The following is a 12,925-nucleotide window of genomic DNA, read 5'->3' as shown; positions in this document are numbered from 1 at the left end:
TCATGGAAAAATAAAGTACATAAAATTGGAATCGCTAATAACCAATAAAAACCTTGCAGGACTTGGCGTGGATAGCTCAGCTTTCTCTCACTGCCCGTTCATCTTTGCAAGGAGCTTACATGCAATAGACCCCCAGCCTTCACCTTGTACCCCATGCTCTGAGACCTTTTCTAGGCCAAGGCAGGAAGGGCAGAAGCAGGGATTTTTGTTGGGTTTGTTTTTCAACATTACGTTACATTTTTCTGATTATGAAAACAGTAGGTACTTATTTGAAAATGAGGGGGGGGGGCGCTAGAAAAAGTCAAAGGAAGGAAATCTCTACGATTTTGTTTTTCAAAGGCAATCGTTTCAAACATGTTGATGTCTTGAAAATTCATTTTTGTATTTCAAATTCTGTACATTTAGACTTTCTCTTTTTACAGAACTGTGAACTCCTGTGAGAGGCAGTTGACTGGAAGATGGGCCAGGAGAAAGGCAGGTAAGAATTCAGGCCTGTGTAGACATTCCCTGGTGGGAGCCGAGGCCAGTTTGCCAGGGAGCTGGTAACCAGCCCGATAGCTGGGTACTGCAGTACTTTTCTGTATCTTTCCCTCTGTTACTAATGTGTAAATGGAAGTAATGACCTCGACTTCTTAGCAAAATAGAATACCACAGAGGCCTTAAACAAATGAATGTGTTTTCTGTTTAATCTTTATAGCAACCTTTGAAGGCAGGGACCCATTTATTCCCATTTTATAGATGAGGAAACTGAGGCCACGACCTTACTGGGTTATGGTGATGATTTTTTTTTTTTTTAACATGCAATATATGTATAAGCATATGTAAATTCTGGCACCATTTGTTATCATTGTGGTGAGACTTGGTCTAAGCACTAGAGTTCTGGGGTGGTTTGGAGGGACTCCCAACTCAAAGTAGGAAAATCAAATATGGCCTCTCAGGAATGGGCTATATGAAGAGAGTGGGGGTGGGAAGGGATCAGCTTCAGGCATTATGGTGCACTCGTTGGTTAGAATGTAAATTCTTTTTGGGAGACTCTAGGGACATCCACAGGCTCTTTGCATTCTTTGCAGTAGGCACGCAAAATAGGTGTGTTGACCGTAATAGCAATACAATCTTCCAGAAGCCAAATCTAGAGCCATTGTTAACCCCAACAGTTACTTGTGCAGATTACAAATGGATGATCCCTCTGGGTGTAGACGTCAGGCACAACGGAAAGGCATCCTCCCTAGACCCTGCTCTAAAGCCTGTGCCTTTGGGCTTGGCCCCCACTTGCCTCTTGTTGGGTATCGTGTTCCGTGCACCCACTGCTCACCACTACCCATCAGAAGTCCCTGGTCATGAGCTCCAGGCTACTGGGGCTTGGGCCTTGAATACAATGACCCCATCTCCCCCATCGCAGACACTGGGGTGAGTAGCAAGTGTGGGTCCCACTGGCATGAAGGCATAATGACCAACACTGGATATTTTCAAAAGTGGGTTTTGGGACACCTGAGTGGCTCAGTCATCTGGCATCTGACTTTGATTCAGGTCATGATCTCATGGTCCGTGAGTTCGAGTCCCGCGTCAAGCTCTGTGCTGACAGCTCAGAGCCTGGAATCAGAACACAGAACCTGGATTCTGTGTCTGCCTCTCTCTCTCTGCCCTCCCCTGCTCATGCTTTATCTCACTCTCTTGCAAAAATAAATAAACAACAACAACAAAAAGAGTGGGTTTTGGTGGGGGCAACAGGAATCAATCTCTGAAGGCCCCAAGTGCCTGAAGGGAGTGGAAGAAAAGCAACTCAGTGGATAAAACTGGCAAGTTGAAATACCCACAGACAGGCTTCTCTCCTTCCCAGAGATTTCCCACAGTGGCCTTGCTTAAACATGCCCCTTCTTGCACCTTGAGAATAACTTCAGGGAAAATAATTTTATTTGTCCCTCATTATTTTTATGTGACTAATAAATCACATATAATTCTGGCACTTCTTCCTAATAGCAATTAGAATAAACAATAAGAACCATTTCAGCTGCTCGACAATTAGGATTCTAATGAGTGAAATGGAAGTCGTGTGATGCAGATTTGGACAATTCATTAGTTGGAAGCATAAGCGCTTTTAAAAACGAATGATGTCTTGAGCTAAATTATTCAAAACACAGCGAAAAACTGGACGGGAGGGACAGATGCCAGAAATAGGCCATATTCTTCACATTAGAGGGAAAAACGAGACAAATCCTAAAAAGGATCTAAGAATCGAGAGTCAGAATGGTGTGAAATCTTACTATCACTGAAAGGTACAAGCGTCACCACGTATCTGTGTAAGGAGGTGCACTTTTTTCACTGTGCTGAACAGCTTTGGCACTTTGCCTATGTCCCTGATGGTTAAGTGGGTATTTCTCAGCTGAGAAAGATCAGTGAGGTTGGACCACTTACCCGGAGCTACCCAACCAACTGACCGAAATGCCTATCTTTCGACCTGTGCCCCCTGCCCCCCCTTTTTTAAAGTTTATTTACTTATTTTGAGACAGACAGAGAGAATGAGTGGGGGTAGGGGCAGAGAGAGAGGGAGAGAGAGATCCCAAGCAGGCTCTGCCTTGTCAGCACGGAGCCCGATGTGACGTGGGCTTGAACTCATGAACCGCGAGATCATGACCTGAGCCAAAACCAAGAGTCAGACGCTTAACCTACTGAGCCACCCACATGCCCCACACCCTGCCATTTCCAAAGGCCAAGGTAAATTTCTCCTGAGGGGACATTTTAGAAATAGTAGAAATCGGGGCACCTGGGTGGCTCAGTCGGTTGAGCATCTGACTTTTGATTTCAGCTCAGGTCATGATCTCACAGTTTGTGAATTTGAACCCTGTGTTGGGCTCTGCACTGACAGCACAGAGCCTGCTTAGGATTCTCTCTCTCCCCCTCTCTCGGCCTCTTGCCTGCCCCCCCCCTCAAAATAAGTAAAATAAACTTAAAAAAAAAGAGAAATAACAGAAATCAACACAGGAAATGCAAGAGTGGAGGTAATCTGTCTCCTTTCTTCCTTCCTCTCTTTTAAGTATAATTTTCTATAGAAAAATGCACAAATTTCATCCAAGTATACACTTCGTGAGTATCACATACGTGCACACCTGTGTAACCACTGCTCAAATCAAGAGCTAGAACATGTCCATTATCCCAGAAACTTCCACTGCGCCCTTTCCAAGTAATCACATCGCAAAGGCAATTGTTGACCCTCTTTCTATCACCATAGGAAAGCCGGCCTGTTCTTCATATAAATGGAATCATAGAGTATTTAGTGTTTGGTATCTGGCTGTCTTCACTCCACATAAAGCCATGCTGTTGCACGGATCAGCAGATCGTCCCTTTTTATTGCTGTGAGCGATTCCGGGGTATGAATATACCACAGTTGGTTCTTCCATTCTGCTCATGATAGGCATTTGGATTGTTTCCAGCTCTGGGCTATTATGAATGAAGCTGCTCTGAGTATTTTCATTGCACCCACGTTTTGTGGACATCCACACTCCTCCCTACGAGGGAAATTCCTGGGTCACAGGGTAGCCTATGTTGAAATTCATTAGAGAGTGCCATATGACTTTTTAGCTAGTTCCTTTAAAAAAAATTTTTTTTTAACGTTTATTTACTTTTGAGACAGAGATAGAGAAGGAGCGGAGGAGGGGCAGAGAGAAAGGGAGACACAGAATGGGAAGCAGTCTCCAGGCTCTGAACACAGAGCCTGACGTGGGGCTGGAGCCCACGAACCGTGAGATCATGACCTGAGCCGGAAGCAGGAGGCTCAACCGACTGAGCCACCCAGGCGCCCCTAGTTACTTTTTTTTTTTTTAAACATTAGCACTTTATAAATGTTAATTGTCCAACTTAGACTTTACCCACAGGCAAGAGTCACAAAATTTAGAGCAATTTCATATCTTTTGGTTCCCTGGTGACCAGTTGTTCGAATCGCATTTTAACTAAAGAAAAACTAGTTAAGGGCATCAGAGTCCCGTGTTTATCAAGTTTTGCCTGTACGTGTCTGTTAGGAGGTGAGTGTTACAAAATAAATACATAAATAGATAGATAGATAGATAGATAGATAAATGAACAAACTCATGAATGAATGAATGAATGAATGAATGGATGGATGAATCAGTCAATCAATCAATCAATCAGTCAATAAGGTGCTTTACTCAGCAAACACAAACAGCCCTTGGACTGAGCAGAACCTGTTGGCTCCCAGGAGCGATCCTGCGGGAACCACACTGCCCGCCGCCTCGGGCTGCCTGGCCGCGCAGCGCCACCTAGCGTCGGCCGCGCTCGGTGCCGGGCTTGCTCAGCGCCTCGTTTCCTCAGGGTGTAGGAAATCACCCAGCATCCTGGTGACACCTTTTGCCAAAAGCCGGAGAACTCTTCTCAGCATCCTCGGCTTTCACCTTGCACGGTCCCCAACCCTTGTCGTAAGGGCCCCTGAGGGCGTCTCGCATCTCGGGCCCCAGTCCTGGCTGTACCCTGCGTCTCCAAGAGCATCGCGACCATGGACAGCAGCCAGGGCTGAGCTAAACTGCAGGCGCGTTCCCTCCTCCCCTCGATCCTTCCCACTGCGCACCCCTCTGGCCCTCCTGGACCTCTCTGGTAGGTTGGAGACTGGTTTTAAAAAGCCTTTGGGGAAGCCAGAAAGGGCAACTGACCCCGAGAACTTACTTCTCTTGGGCTGGGTGGGCCAGGTTGTGGGATATTTATTTAAAAGGTGAAAGAAAGGTTTATAAGATCTGAAGAGAAACTGAGTGTATGTGGGGTATTTTATATTTGATGTCCCAACAAGCCTCTGAGGCAGCTATCATTAACACATTTTATAAATGGGGGAAAGGGAGATTCAGAAAGGTTAAGTATTTTTTTCCAAGGTCACACAGCCATTCCAGAAAGAACCAGATCTCCAACTCACCACTGGCTGTTTCCTTCCAGGACAAGGGCACTTTTTCTGATTCTGTGCCTCCCCCCTGCCCCCACCCCGTTTTACTTCCTTCACCATTCACATCTTGTCCTTCTCTCCTGGATGCTCATAAAATGTTGCTCTTCCTGTTTTAAATTTGTTTTAATGTTTATTTATTTTTCGGAGGGAGAGAGAATGGGGGAGAGGCAGAGAGGGAAAGAGACACAGAATCCAAAGCAGGCTCCAGGCTCTGAGCTGTCAGCACAGAGCCCGACTTGGGGCTCAAACCCACGAACGGTGAGATCATGACTTGAGCTGAAGTCAGACGCTTAACTGGCCGAGCCACCCAGGTGCCTCTAGCTCCGCCTGCTTTAGAAGCCACATGTCACATGTTTGGAAGGAACTCCAGTTGGCCCTTACAGACCCCTGCCTGGTTCCTGGCCAGCTGTCCCAAGTCTCCTTGAGAGGCACGGTCTAGTTATGGACGTGCCCAGATCGCCACAACCCTCCCTTGCAACCTGCGACTCTTTGCTTGTACAGAAAAAGAATCCCTCTGTGATTCGAGACGTGTGGTGCTTGACCTCCCCCTTCCCAGGAAGTGATGCTTATAGTGAGGCAAATAGAAAAGTAAAAATCGAGAGGAGGAAGGGTGCTCGAAGTTCATTTAGTTCTGGTGCTGCTGCATACTGAGGGAGGAGGAGAGTGTCCTAGAGACGGATCCAGCATGATTCGGTGGTGTGGAGAGCAGAGCCAGGTGGGTTACCGTGTTATCCGGTGTACAAGAGCTGTCCCTGTGTGGAGAGAGACATACGGGGTGTCCACAGGGAGTGGGTAGGAAGATAGGCACAGTGAAACATGCCTACCCACGGGGAGTGGGTAGGAAGATAGGCACAATGAAACGTGAGGGGAACAGTTACCTGTCCGAAGGGCCTTGTGGGTCCACAGGTGGGCCCTTGACCATCAGGGTAGAGGCGCTCTATTGCAGATTGAATTGTGAGCCCCCCACCCCCAATTCATATGGTGAAGTCCTAACTCCCAGCACCTTAGGACGTGACCTATTTGGAAACAGAGTTTTATAGAAGTGGTCAGGTTAAGATGAGCTCGCTGGGGTGGCCCTAATCCAATATGACCGGCATTATAAAAAGAGGAAAGTTGGAGACAGGCCCACAGGGAGAACACCATGTGGGGATGAAGGCAGAGGTCAGGGCGAGGCTTCAGCAAGCCAGGGGCACTGAAGATTGCCAGGAAACCACCAGAAGATAGGAGAGAGGTCTGGGGCAGATCCTTCCCTCACAGACCCTGGAAAGAACCAGCCCTGATGATATCTTGAGATCACCATATCTTGATCGCAGACTTTCAGCCTCCAGAATCAGGAGACACTGAATTTCTTTTTTTTTTTTTTAAGTTTATTTATTTATTTTGAGAGAGAGTGAGTCAGAGAGAAAGTGAGAGAGAGAATCCCAAGCAGGCTCTGCAGAGCCTTGCAGAGCCCGACACAGGGCTTGAACCCACAAACTGTGAGATCATGATCTGAGCTGAAACCAAGACTTGGATGCTTACCCAGCTGAGCCACCCAGGTGCCCCGTGAGACACTGCATTTAAAAAAATTTTTTAAGTGTGTTTGTTTTTGAGAGAGGGGGGAGGGGTAGAGAGAGAGGGAGACACAGAATCTGAAGCAGGCTCCAGGCTCTGAGCTGTCAGCACAGAACCCAAACACGGGGCTCAAACTCGTGAACCACGAGATCATGACCTGAGCTGAAGTCAGACACTCAACTGACTGAGCCACCCAGGCACCCCGAGACACTAAATTTCTGTTGTCTTAAGCCCCCTTCCCTAGCCTGTGGTACTTGGTACAGCAGTCCTGGGAAGTGAACACGCGCTGTAGGGTGCTCCCCGAGTTAATGAAGGTGGGGACAAGCTTATATATGAAGAATATTGTCCTGTTGTTACATACTTCTCTGTAGGCGAGGGACTGTGTTCTGCATTTGCTAAAGATTGCAATCTCTGTCCCCAAAAATCTGCGTTCTTCCCACCTAGAAATGACTACTAAATGACCATTGGAAATGTTAAATTCTTGTCTCCCAAATCATTTCAGCTGGAGGGGAAAATAACCTACAATTGAAGGGCCATTTGTCACCTGGACAAATTTAAGGAGGCTCCCACTCTCAGGTGCTGGTTGCCCACTGACACTGCTCGGAGATTCCACACCCCCTTAAACTCTGCACCCTACATACCTCTTTTGTCTTATCCTGGTCTAGACCCTGTACATTTGTACCTGGAGCCACAGAGAAGGAAATAAACCTGTAGATATCTAGAAACCGATATATGACTGCAGGAACCTCTGTCACAAAACCTGAGATGATTATAGAAAAGCTTCTTCTGGGGCGCCTGGGTGGCTCAGTCGTGTAAGCATCTGACTCATGATTTTGGTTCAGGTCATGATCTTGCAGTTTGTGAGTTTGAGCCCTACATGGGGCTATCAGTGCAGAGCCTGCTTGGGATTCTCTCTGTCTCCCTCTCTCTCTGCCCCTCCCCTGCTTTCTCTCTCTCTCCCTCAAAATAAATAAACTTAAAAGAAAAGAAAAGTTTCTTCTGGACAATTACATAAAATTATTATTCTTTATCTGAAACAAGTTTAACTGGGTGTCCTGTATTTTATCTGGCAACTTTACTTGGATCCAGGCAATTCCCCAGAAAGATTGCTGATATATATATTTTTTCTGGTTCAGGTGTTTTATTTAATTTTTATTCTTATTGTTTTCTAATTAATTTATTTTTTAATATAATGCATTATCAAGTTAGCTAACATACAGCGTATACGGTGTGCTCTTGGTTTTGGGGATAGATTCCCATGATTCATCGCTTACATACAACACTCAGTGCTCATCCCAACAAGTGCCTTCCTCGATGCCCACCACCCATCTTCCCCTCTCCCCCTCCCCCTCCATCAACTCTCAGTTTGCTCTCTGTATTTAAGAGTCTCTTATGGGTTTGCCTCCTTCTGTGTTTGAAACTATTTTTCCCCTTCCCCTCCCCCATGGTCTTCTGTTAAGTTTCTCAAGTTCCACATATGGGTGAAAACATAGGTTATCTGTCTTTCTCTGACTGGCTTATTTCACTTAGCGTAATACCCACCATTTCCATCCGTGTCGTTGCAAATGGCCCGATTTCATTCTTTCTCATTGCTGAATAGTATTCCATTGTATATATAAACCACATCTTCTTTATCCATTCATCAGTTGATAGACATTTAGGCTCTTTCCATAATTTGGCTATTGTTAAAAGTGCCACTGTAAACATTGGGGTACAAGTGCCCCTATGTATCAGCACTCCTGTATCCTTTGGATAAATACCTAGTAGCGCTATTGCTGGGTCATAGGGTAGTTCTATTTCTAATGTTTTGAAGAACCTCCACGTTGTTCTCCAGAGCAACTGCACCAGTTTGCATTCCCACCAACAGTGCAAGAGGGTTCCCATTTCTCTACACCCTCGCCAGCATCTGTTATTTCCTGAGTTGTTGATTTTAGCCACTGACAGGTGGGAGGTGGCATCTCAATGTGGCTTTGATTTGTGTTTCCCTGATAATGAGGGACATTGAGCATCTTTTCATGTGCCTGTTGGCCATCTGGATGTCTTCTTTGGAAAAGTGTCAATTCATGTCTTCTGCCCATTTCTTCACTGGATTATTTGTTTTTTCAGGTGTTGAGTTGGGTAAGTTCTTTATAGATTTTGGATACTAACCCTTTATCCGATATGTCATTTGGACTGCTGATATTTTTAAGTGCACACAATAGTATGATAAGGTATGGTGTGGCTGGTGAAAGTTTTGGCCCCGTTCTCTAGGGGTTTATATTCCAGGTCCAAAAAAAGGCCATTAATCTCAGTAGATCAAGTGCCTCTAATTGTTTAGGCAGGAATGTTTCACCTCGAAGAATTCCAGCCAGGCTATTTAGACCAGAGCAGGGCCCCATTTGTTGGCTGCTTAAAGAAATGGGGATAATATAGCCGCCTATTTGTTAGGGAATTTAAATGTGGTCCAGCCTCGAAGGCAAGTCTTTCGTGACTTAGAGCTGGTTCCTTGAGGCTTTCTTCAAGGGCTGGTGTTCAGGGACTGCTTTGAATGCAAATTAAATTTTCTTTAAAAATAATTTGTTCTTAAGAATTGCCCAAGCAATTCTGGCTGAGAAGAGCATCCTCATGACAGATGTGATTTGGACTGGTGTCCTTGGCAACTCTACAGGACAAGGGGAAGCCAGGGTCCTCTTGCTGGGAGTGCTCCTATCCTTCCACCCACACATCCATCCTTCCATCCATCTGCCAAACACCTGGGTTAGACACAGATTGAGAAGAGACAGAAAAATGCTACAGTTGTATTCTTCAAGGAGCTGACAGTCTTTTAGGGAAGACAAGCACATAAGTAGGCAATTATAATACATTGTGACTTTGTTCTGATAGAGGCAGGCACAGTGGATTGTGGAGATATTCAGGTGCAGGATTTAATTTAAGTGCAGGAAAGGAAAGAAGAACCACTTTCAGGAGGAAATGATGCCTTAGTAAGTCTGGAAGTACATACAGTAAGAGTTACGTAGCTAGGTGATGTATTAGAAGGTCAAGGCAAGAATCATTGGTCATTATTTGGGTAGAAAGTATGGGGTGCGGGCATGTGGGAAGAAGGCAGAGGGAGGAATCAAAAGTGAGTCCTAGATTTCTGGCTTGGCACCTGCCTCCTTAGGTTTAGACCTTCAAAGTAGTCACTTCTAGAAGTGAGTCACTGGACCACAATGAATGTTGGGAAACCTTCAAAATGTTCATTGTCCGAGAGCTTGGTAGATCCCATATTAACCAATGACAAAGAGTCACCTCTACTTCCTGGCATCCAAGACCCAGGAATTCAGACTGAGTTATTAAATACCCACGTGTCTGACATCACCCTACATTTCAAAGGTTTCTTTCTTTCTTTCTTTTTTTTTTTTTTTTGCCTGCTACTTTTAAATCCATAGTGTCAGAAGTAGAGCATATCTATGAGATCGCAGGTGAAACAGAATGGGCGTAGGGAAAAGGAAGTTGGCTATGTGTTCCTACTGGGTGTAGGGGGGCTGCTGCTTCCAGAGAGCTGCCCAGAGAACTTGATGCGTCAGTGAAATTTGGCAGATTGGCTTTGAAAATTGGACTGCGTCACCGGGAGGCACATTGCAACAAAATGGGTGGTACTGAGTTCCATAGATTGTATTTTTGGGCAGAATGTCCTGGATGAGCTTACAGATTGTATTTTCCATGTCTTCATGACTAATGTTTGCAATTACTAATAGCTGGGGACAGTTCCCACTGGAACAGACGTCTTCAGTATTTTTTTTAATACAAAATTAGTCATGTGGATTCCCTGGGACTTGGTGTTTTATTAAGTCTCTCTTTCTCTCTCTCTCTCCGTCCTTTTTCAGAGGAAAGCTCTGTTCTGTACACGCCTAAAAGATTTTTTAAAAGTGAGATGTGCATTCAAAGCAACGCGGACGGGTTTCTGCTCAGAATTCAAACAAATGCCTTTTCTGGTCAAAATGACGACAGGATCTAAAAGACAACTCTTTGATCAACTATCAGATGATACTTTTGTTCTACACCAGTGCAGCTTGCAGAATGTTTATTTGGCAATAGAAAAAAGGTCACCATTTTAAGGCAGTTCAGAAACCAAATGTTCCCATAATATGGCAGTTTTCTCCCTTGGCTTTGCTGCTTTGGAATCTGTGCTTTTGACAAGCTCAAGCTCTCTTAGATGTGTGGTTGGGGGGGGGGGGAGGGCGGAGTCGGTGGTGGGAGATCTGTTAATTGCAAAAAAAAAAAAAAAAGGGAGATCTCCCCTGCAAGGAAACTATTTATATCACAAGGTGAGTTCTTTAAGAAAAGGAGGTGGTGGGGAGAGAATATCTCGGCTAGGTGCGACATATGTAGAAACAGAACAGCAGCGTGTGCACAGAAATTTGAATCAGGTTGTGTTTTTTACTATCCAATCCTTGCTTTTAAGCAGCATTTTACACCCCCTCCTGAAACAGAAACCTCTTTAATTAGTTCCTGCAGAAGTGCCTCTCTACTGCCACCTGTTGTTCAGGAGAATATCAGAGCTCCGTGGGGGTCCCGGGAGCCCGTTTGAACTCCTGAGGTGCGTCTCTGTCCTGCATGGTCATCCTTGCTGGGACCCTTTGAGGCACAGGTTAGGGAGGTGATGTAAACTTGGATCATCCAGAGCTAGCCGAGAGAACTGGAAAATGCCGTATTTTCTCCACACGGAACAAGCTGTGTTCTTAGTTGCTAATCATTATTGATTTAGAATCTTAAAAAGCCATGCTTCCCATTTCAATAAAAGCAATGAAAAGTATTTTAGAGGTGGAAATTGCCTCTTCAAACAATATTAAGGGAAGAGAAAGGGAGTGGATGGAATCCAAGGTTGGGATTGTGTTAAAAGCTATCTCGGCCTTCTGTATGCTAATTACAAGTACTCAGGAAAGTTGAAACTAATCACAGCAGAGGGTCAAAGCCCCAGTCACTGCAAGTTAACCCAAGTGGCCCACTGTATACATTATATTTATTTTTGCTTCTCTTGGGTATAGTAAATGTGTCTGGTTTTGTTCATTAAAGCCTCAGATTGGGCTTATTTGGCTAACATCTGTTAGGACGAGGGTCTTACTCTTAATTGGTACCATCTGGAAAGGGGGAGGAACACACAGAGGATCTTCATAATGGATTGAAGGCCCAGCCCTTCTATATCTTGCAAAAATACTTTTTATTTTTAAGCTAGTATTATATACATATATACATACATACATGCATATATATACACATACATATATACATACACATGCATATATATGTACACACACACACACACACACATATGCACATTTACTCATGTGAAAGACTATAATTTTACAATCCAGCAATATAACAAAAAATGATCGGGGTGCCTGGGTGGCTCAGTCAGTGAAGCATCCAACTTTGACGCAGGTCATGATCTCGCGGTTCGTGGGTTCGAGCTCCAAGCTGGGCTCTGTGCTGACAGCTCGGATCCTGGAGCCTGCTTCAGATTCTGTGTCTCCCTCTCTCTCTTTGCCCCTCCCCAGCTCACACTCTGTCTCTCTCTCTCTCTCTCTCTCTCTCTCAAAAATGAATAAACATTAAAAAATTTTTTTAAATGATTGGTATATGAGATACGCATCATTTAAGGTACCAGCGAAATGTGTGCATGTGTGTTTGTGTTTAGGGATGCTGAGTATCTTCCTTTTCTGGGATGTCCCCTCTTTGCAGCTCCATAGTGCTTATTCTGAGGCATCTCTTTTCCCTCTTCCTCTGGCTCTGGTTTCCATAGCTGCGGTGGACAGGTCCTCCTAACTTGCACACAGATGTCATTCTGCACTCAAAGCCACAATGCCACGGGCCATACCAGTGTTGCTGGGTTTTAGCTCTCTCTTTATGTAATTTGAGAGCTCATTAATAAGCACCATTTTGTGTGATTGAAAAATAGAAAGGGCGTCCTGGCATTAAACATTAAATCTGAGAAGAACTGACTTAGGAACACAATGAACTTCTTTTTTTCTCCTTATGTCGATTCTAGTCTGGGGATGAGTGGAGACCCAGACACTTCCTCTACTCAGCCCCCACCAAGCCTCTGCAGGAAGCAGAAATCCGAGTAGACCCTTAAGATTGATTTCCAGATGCATCTGGGTGATGGAAAGGCTTCTTCTAACATTCTAATTTTATCCCATTTAATTATTGCCGTCCTGTCCTTGCCGGGAAGCTTACTTGTGTGTGTGTGTGTGTGTGTTGACGAGGGTGACAAGCTTTTAAGGACTGGCCTGGGGAGCTCTTCACAGGGATTCGGGGTTGGGGGGAGGTCCCACCCCTTCAGAGTTTCTTCTGCAGGTGACTACGTTCCTGCTACCCTAGAAAACTCTGGCTGAAATGGGAAGTCACCTCTCCAGACTCCAAACTTCTCGTACTTTTGGGCAAAGGGAGTCAAATAATGCTGCTGTGATGGAC

General features: G+C 45.1%; 1 long non-coding RNA gene across 2 annotated transcripts in view; it reads left to right on the top strand.

The window, feature by feature from the left end:
- LOC109273365 (uncharacterized) overlaps positions 1-12,925 on the top strand; it is an 84,001-nt gene that overhangs the window by 52,363 nt on the left and 18,713 nt on the right. For both annotated transcript variants that reach the window (XR_008416989.1, XR_002082989.2), the window contains exon 3: positions 423-478. This is a non-coding gene — a long non-coding RNA (uncharacterized LOC109273365). The remainder of the gene's footprint in view (positions 1-422; positions 479-12,925) is intronic.

This window comes from Panthera pardus, unplaced genomic scaffold (genome assembly GCF_024362965.1).
Source record: "Panthera pardus isolate Hobbes unplaced genomic scaffold, ASM2436296v1 HiC_scaffold_24, whole genome shotgun sequence".
Classification (NCBI taxonomy): Eukaryota; Metazoa; Chordata; class Mammalia; order Carnivora; family Felidae; genus Panthera; species Panthera pardus.
The sequence above is the reverse complement of the archived record's forward strand: the minus strand, read 5'-3'. Positions and strand labels throughout refer to the sequence as shown.